At 44.2% G+C, this 8454-nt stretch overlaps 1 pseudogene; it reads right to left on the bottom strand.

Annotated features, from left to right (window-relative positions):
* Positions 1–7366: 7366 nt before the first annotated feature.
* Positions 7367–8248, bottom strand: LOC146021249 (palmitoyltransferase ZDHHC2 pseudogene; annotated as a pseudogene).
* Positions 8249–8454: the final 206 nt, after the last annotated feature.

The raw sequence follows: 8454 nt of genomic DNA, 5'->3' as shown, positions 1-8454 counted from the left end.
ATTGCTGCCACACACTCTTAGGGCCTGTGTTTCAAGTCCATCTTGGGCACAATCTGTGTGCAGTTTGTATGTGGCTTCCTTTCACAGTCCAATAATACATTAATTGGCTGTGTTTGGAGTTCAATCACCTATCTGGATGGGGGAGAATTTGACTGTTAGCTCCAGTGCAGAAGTAGACTAATTAAAAGACTGAGGGCAAGATGCTCTAAGCTTCAAAAGTGATAAAAGGGAGAATGATAAACAGCCAACCAATCAGCACCTGCCATGTCACAGACTGTCTTTGAAAAATATCAGGTAGGAGCTGATTGGTTGTTTTTTTTATCACTCTCCCTTTTATCACTTTTGAAACTTAGTGTATCTGCCCCATAATGTTTTAACGTCTATATAGCTCTATATAGTGTTGTGTAAATAGCTGGCACTGTCTGAATTAATCAGTCTGAGTTGGATAACATAAGCCAGGCATGTCCAAACTATGGCCCTCCAGCTGTTGTGAAACTACAAGTCTCATTATGCCTTGCCATCGTTTTAGCATTCCCTAATAGCAAAACTGTGGCAAGGCATGATGGGACTTGTAGTTTCACAACAGTTGGAGGGCCATCGTTTGTACATGCCTGACATACTGTAAGCGATCCAACCTGCATTTTTTCTGATGGTGCTGTCCTACATGTACGCAGGACAGCGAACCTCTTTGCCTGATTGACAGGCAGATGCCATCATGTGGAGAGGGGGGGGCAGCTGGCATTTCTGGAAACTGTGCTGCGAGGAGCAGTTTCCTTGGCCTCGCAGGTGGCCCCACAGCAGGAAGCCTGATTGGTTGATGCTTGCGTTGTTCCTCTTAAACGGCGATCACACATGCAGGCAGGAGATGGTATGCACCACCTCCTGCATTTGCTCTACTTAAAGATCACATATACTAAACTGCTGTGAGTGGCTTATCATATGCAATCCTTACTGAATTAGGCCCTAAGTCTATAAAAAATTATAATTAGACAATACTTCATAATAAGTACAGACAATTAGGAAAATTGCTGTCCTCATCCAGCTGTATGTACCACCGATAATCCGGAAAAGTGGATCAATCAATTGCTAGGAAGCTTCTCTGTATTTGAATAAGATGGCTAGATCCACACTATAGAGGTTTTCCTGCCTATAACAGCAGCTCCTGTTCCCATAGAACTTTATGCCATCACCGGCACTTGAGATGCCGCCAGGTCTTACTCTCTGAGCAGTAGCCGCTTTTGCAAACTACTCAAGATTACAGGAGTACTGTATTTTAGAGGTATAATACGAAGGGCAGGAGTTGGTAAAATATCAGGAATTAAGAACGCAGCTGAGATACAGCTAAAGGCTCAGAGGCAGGTAGAGAATACTATCCCTTCCCTGCTTGAAGGACCCTAGAAATGTGGAGCAATGGACAACTGCTCAGTGTTCCTATAACTTAAAATGGGCCTGATGTTATCTAATATCAGCATACACGTCTGTATGGAATACCTTGCTCTACAAAATATTGCTCAGACTACCTCCCCGATTCTCTAGGTGAAAGTCACTGTCTTCATCTTGCTGTCTCCAGATTTTTTCCAGGGGTTTGCTGATGCCCAGACCTCCCCTCCAGACCAAAAGCACCATTTAAAAATAAAACAAAGCTGTGGCTCCTATATATATGGCATTATTAGAGAGATTAAATAGATCATAACAGATTAAGTAGATCAGAGGTAAAATATTCTATAGGAGTTATTTCCATCATGTCACATAATGATACTCTTATACTTAATACAATACTCATAACAATACCCATAATACCCAATACCCTTAAAAAAAAAAAAAAAACAGCCAGCATTTACTGTTGGGTGTGTCTGCATATTTTTTATTTAATTTTTTCTTCTGTGTGATTTCAGTGAATGCTGTAAGAATTTTGTATAAAATAGCAATAGGCACACATTGGGTTCAATGTGTAGTGGAAAAATACAGATTGGGGACTGTAAACAAAATAAAGCTGCACCCAAAGGTCAGTAATCTGATCCACTGCTTTAGAAATGATTATAATGAGCGGTCATGGTCTAAACAAGACAAGGGAACACTGCATGGGCAGTGAGCAATTTCTAAATTAGCTAGGCCCTACATATCAACATGTTATCCCTTCTGATCTGCCTTCTATTAATGACTCTGCAGTCATGGTCATCCACTCATGACAGGACAAGGCAGCCGTCATTGTTGTGAAGGGAAAACAGTTTGTGTCTTGGGTGTAGGCCAGTGTGTTCGAATTGCCACGCAAGCTGTTGTTTGCACACAAATTGTGGCCTAAATTATATAAAAATAACCATTGTTGTTTTGATTGTCTTATTCCGGTTCATATAACAAAACGGATGTGTCAGGTCTTGTGTTTCCGGCTGTATCCGTAGTGGGCCTGTGTTGAAAGCAGAGGTCTGGTGCAGTGAGAATACATGCACTGGTGTATAGACTTGGATGGAAGTCACCGAGGGCACAGCTGGAACAAGGAGTTAGCGAATACCCAGGACAGAGCCGCGGAGTGTAACCCGTTGGTGGTCTTCATCAGGGAGCCCTGCAAGGGTATTTGGTTTTTGCTGCGACTAAGAGACAGAACACGGCACTCTCACTGGGGGCCAGATGTACTAAGCTCAAAAAGTGATAAAATGGAGAGCAATAAGCCACCAGCCAATCAGCTCCTACCTGCCATGTAACAGGCTGTGTTTGAAAAATGACAGGTAGGAGCTGATTTGTTCGTGGCTTATCACTCTCCATGTTATCACTTTTCAGGGTTTAATACATCTCGCCCTGGGTCTTTTAGCACCAAGCTGTTAATCACTGATGGGACACAGGTCACAGGTATATACAGTACAGACAGAATAGAGAGTGATGGATACTGTTGGCTGGGTACCAATGTACAGAACGGATTGGCCTGAGAACCAATAGTCAATAGTATATCGGACTGGGACCCGATGGAGAATTATATCGATCTGTAAACTGATAGTCCGTCTGGGAACCGATGTTGAAGGCCTGGGATCCGTTGTTAGAGTAAATCAGCCTGGGATCTGATGGTCATTCTGGGCCACTGATGGTGGAAAGAATCTGTGCTGGGGAATCCTGGACTTGTGCAGCAGAACCTCAGGAGAAGCTGGAGATGGTAACAGCAGGAGGGAACTGGCAGCAGCAGAAAGCAGGTGCAAGGATCAACAGCAGACTTTAGCACTAGCCTCATGTGGTTTTTACTGCATACGAAAATGCAATAAAAACCCGCATTTTCGTGTTAAAACATCCCACCCCTTGACTTAGAACATAAAGCTCACAGTTCTCTCTATTGGCTTTTCCTCCTATCTCTGTAACCCATCCTTGTCTGATATAACTTTCACTTCCTCCTCCCTCTTTTCTGCTGCCACTTGATTTCCTTGCTTTCTCTTTTATTGGCCTTATCAGCTCTTTCTGTTTACAGTACCATCTTTATGTGATGATACTCAACTGTACCCGTCCTCCACTGACCTCTCACCTTCCATCTTCCCCTGTATTTTAAACTGCCTGCTATCTCCTATTGGATTTCTCAACATTTTCTCAAGCTTAATATACAGTATGTACACTAGTAATCCAGCACGAAGCAAATGCTTTGAAAGCTAGATGTAGTTTCACTTGCTGCCAACAGATGGCAGTTTTTCAGAGTCGCACAGACACTAGATGATATTACTGGCTTACCAACCTTCTCCACCCCAACACACCCCTCCACAATATCATAATTTCTCCAGTTTCTCAAGCCCACTTGCTGAGGGAGTATCACCCTTGACTCCTACTACATTATCATTATATGTAGACATTTGTGCCACTAATATGTGTCATTACCTGATAAATCAGCTGTCAGTATCATTCTTAGTTTTATGTACACATCTTGGAGCAATTCATTCCTAAATAATGGTTTACCTCTAATATTGGAGCCTATATACAGAAGATGCATATAAAAACCATTACAGGCTAAAATATTACCATAAGTGTGTGATATACTGAGTACTATAATAACCACTTAAATGCATGTTATTATTTTATATGTTTATACAGGTATTTGTGGGGTAGCACCGATTTCGCCGGCCAGGGTATCGCCTTTGGGTGGCGATACCCTATAGAAGCCTATGGGCTTCTTTTTGCCGCCCGCCACAACCCCGCCGCTTTGCCGACCCCCCCTCTCCCCCTCCCTTGGACTTACCTTCTTGCAGGTCCTCCTGGACCCCGGAAGGTAAGCCCTTCCTCCCCCTAGCAACGCAGCCGGACGTCCTTCCGGCTGCATGGGGGAGGAGAAGGTGCCGGGAACAGCCTGCTTAGCTGTCCCCGGCGTGAAGGCAGCAGGAGCCGGCAGGGAGGAGACGGAGACCCCGCACACACCACAGTACAGGTATCGCGGGGGGTTTCCGTTACTGCACCGCGATGCCAGCCGCATATGTTAGTACATATGCGCTGGCATCACAGCGGGCAGGCGGCGATGTATATCAATACATGCCGCCCTAGGGCTCTGTGCACTCACACCCTAGTGACTGCCTAGATAGATAGATAGATTCAGAGGCGGGACCATTGGGGCAGCATGTGCAGTGGGGCCCCTGAAGCCTCTTCCTGTCACCCACTGTTTTTCCCTGTCACACTCTCCCCCTCCCCCCCTCATCTCCCTGTAACCCACTGCCCTGTTGCATATTGATACTATATTTATATTTATATACTAAATATAGTGATACTATATTTTTGAACCTCGGCCTAAACCACCTAAAAATTCTGCCACTGGATAGATTTCATAGATAGATAGATAAACAGATAAACAGACAGATAACTAGATAGATCGACACAGATATATATATATATATATATTTAAAGAGACAAAGAAATAGAGAGACAAACAGGCACAGATGTAGCTAAACTAATTGTGTCACACCTACGCACCATTCGCAGTACATTAACCTGGCACCTGTGGCCGCATCACAGCTACGATGAGCATGACTACATCTCAGGGTTGCCAACTTTCAAATGGGGGGGGGGGCTTGACTGTGCCGTCATTAAGCCCCGCCTCCATTACGGGAAATAGTCGAAATCACTGATCTCCATGGAGGGGGCGGGGCTAAAATGCCCCCTCCTCTGAGACCCGCGGATTACGGCATTTAAATGCCGCGATCCTGGAGGGTTGTGCCCTGATTCCTGGAGGGTTGTCCACCCTTCCGGGGGGCCGGAAGGGGGACCCGATTTTCGGGAGACTCCCGGTAATTCCGGGAGGGTCGGCAACATCTGTAGATAGGCAGATAGATACATACATACTGTATATATGAAGTAAACCTCTAAATCAGTATGCAAGTCTTCCATTTCCATTACGTATGAGGTAAAATGTCTGTCTGATATGTTTGAATCTCTGCAATACAACATATATATATATATATATATATAAATATATATATATGTCAGTTAAATGGTGCTAATCCTTCCTGAACCCTCTTGGCTGTCACCCACCCACATGCAATAATATATACTGACATATGTCATAACCCATAACACCTCCTAGCAAACACAGGACTTAATGTATAAATCATTTGCATAGACAGACTGCCAAATGACTAACTAGAGCACAAAGTGATGTTACTTATAGGACCACTTATCAGATCACTCCCAGCCCCCACATGTATTGTATGGATTGTAGGACAGAAGGATTCTGCTGCTCCACAAACTGCTGTGAGAGCCATTTGGACGGAGACCTCAGCTCAAGTGCAAACCTGTTAATTCTCCACTGACAGAGTTGTAATGGCTAATGCATTAAATATTTGGTTTCTAATTACCCATCCATTTATGTTGTGCTTGTTCAGTTGGTAGCCTTTAATTGGTTTTCTAAAGTCCCTAAAGAGTTACAGCGGGTGCTGCATATATAGTGTGGAATTAAAAGAAGATCACTATGTGAGGGAGGGGAGGTGGTTACGGTATGTTGGAGTGAGGCTCAAACAAACTGCTTGTAAATTGTCTTTTAAATGATGCCATATTATACCCATGTCGTAGTGAAAATGCTACAACTTTTGTCTCGCATGTATTACCACTACATATGTGTCCTCATCTACCTAGTATTTATGCTTATAAAAGTATACCTGCCAACTTTGGCTGTACGAAAAGCGGGACACTTTTGGGGTCTGGAAGTTTGGAGGTGTGGCTTCACAGCAAGGGGCGTGGCCTATACTAGTTTTCACTGCTGTGGGGGCATGTCCAGCGGCTCTATGATAATGCCTGTCCCAGACGGGATGTCGGAATGTCCCAAAAAAACAGGACATTTAGGAGGTATGATAAAAGGCTAACTACACCTCACCTCTATGAGGTGAAGTAATGTCAATGACCTCTAGAGGCCACTCGATGGACCAAAATACTCCTTAACAGAAAGTGAAAGCAATTTATCCTTCCCCGAGGGTGGTGAGCTGAAATGTGCAAACGCAGGGCTAAACCTGACCATAATGAGTGCGATGTGTGCAAAAAAATTGATCAATTGAATATTGCTCCCCAATCTTCCATCATTTTAGGCGGGACATCAGGCACAATATAACATTTGAATACCACCCTATATGTATGTTTGATTATACGACAGTTTGAACTCTGTTCATTCATTATTTATCTGATATGACTTGGGCTTCCCCTCTTTTGGACTTTCATATTTGACCTGTGGTTATTTTGATTTTAATGTATACCAATTAACACTGATTCTAAATAAAGCTACTTTGTATTAAGAGTGCCCCAGCAGAAAGAGTCCTCTTTTTCTTCTTCTCCTTTCACATACTGTTTCTTATTGGCTGCCAAAATGGAGCCAAATTTTAAACACCGCGCCGTCTGCATTGCTACCCGCCTTTGCCTTCACATCACTAACCTCCACGACGCATTCAGCACTGAGATAGGACAATTGGTCCCAGCGCCGGTTGGAGCCCTGATATTGTTTTATACCAAATTAAAAGTACCATCATTCAAAATGAATACTTAGGTGGTGTCAGCATTAAAAATCAGTTTAGTACCAAAAACTGGAATAACAAAGTATTAAAAACTAGGACATGATATACATTGGCAACATAGTATTAAAAGCATTGTATGTTAGATAAAATACACGTAGGCCGTAAAAGTATCTTTCACTCAATATTTATTCAGTGAGTGAATGCAATAGATGTATTGAATGCATATATTAATACAATCCTCCACCTCTGACACATTACAAGTCCGTGCTGGTCTCCTGCATATAACTGCGGCGCAGAACTTGAGGCTGCCAGCGACCGTCCAGTAGTCATGAAGGGCAGGGTTGCCACCAGGTTCCCTGCAGCTACGGCTCTATGTAAATAGGTGTTGTAGCAGCTGATGAGAGGTGAGGCTGGCTCTACTCTGCATATTTCTCCGGATCCTCAGGGTGAGATGGCGGAGAATACCCGTCTCTGAGGCTTGTATCTACAGGTAGTAGCCAGTATCTCTTTTGATGCCCAAATACGTCCAGAAAGTTCGTGAAGCCAAGAAGACGTCCTTCTCCTGCAGTAGAGGCATCAAAGAGGTTTTCTATCGTCGTTCTGTTTCTCAATAGTAGATAGCAGCGAAAGGTGAAGAACATCAACAATGTGATGGAGAGTGCTGTAGAGGCACAGAACACGAAGCGGATTGCCGTTGTTGATTCGGTGACCTGGAATCCATCCGTCCACGATAGAATGAAGTATTGGAGGGTTGTGCCTGACACGAAAAGGCACAACAGCAAGGAGTACATGATCAGCAGCAGGAAGGATTTATAATTGGAGTATCCAACACAGTTATTCAGTGCTGGACAATGGTGATCCATCATCAGGACACAAACATCGCAGGCTGAGCAATGGTGGCAGCGATCGGGCTTCAGCAGCTGGCATGTCTCGCAGTATCTGATCTCCGAGGTGGTTCTGATGGGCAGGTGTTTAGCAGCTTCCCTGAGAACGCGCTGCTTGTCTTCCTGCGTCTCCATCTCCTCGTACAGCTCCTTGTCTGACTCCGATAAGCAAAACTTTTTGGGTGGTTTTGCTGGTCTTGAAAATATCATTGTGCAAAAGCACAGCAGAGACATTATAGCGAGAGGGTGTAAAACCCCGAAGTAGATGTCTCTTTCCGTGTCTGATGTTACTGTAGCTATACATAGCTTAAATACATAGGCGTAGTAGCCGCAGCAGGCTCCCAGCATGATGATGAGAACTGGGATCCAACGGGCCACTCGCTTGCAGAATTTTTTCATATGAGAATGCTCCATGATGAGCGCGCAGTTGCCGGTACAAAGACTAAGCAACAAATGACTCCCTCTGGTCAGTCACCAGGAGATAAACAGTTTCAGGTCACACCCACATTGTGATGTCACAAAGGGACATGGCCATATTGTGTTGTAAAGGGAAATGGCCACATTGTGATGTCACAAAGGGACATGGGCAGCAGGGGTCACATGTCTGCAGCATGTGCAGG

This window comes from Crinia signifera, chromosome 7 (genome assembly GCF_055691185.1).
Source record: "Crinia signifera chromosome 7, ASM5569118v1, whole genome shotgun sequence".
Lineage (NCBI taxonomy): Eukaryota > Metazoa > Chordata > Amphibia > Anura > Myobatrachidae > Crinia > Crinia signifera.
This window is presented reverse-complemented; position numbering and strand designations above follow the sequence as displayed.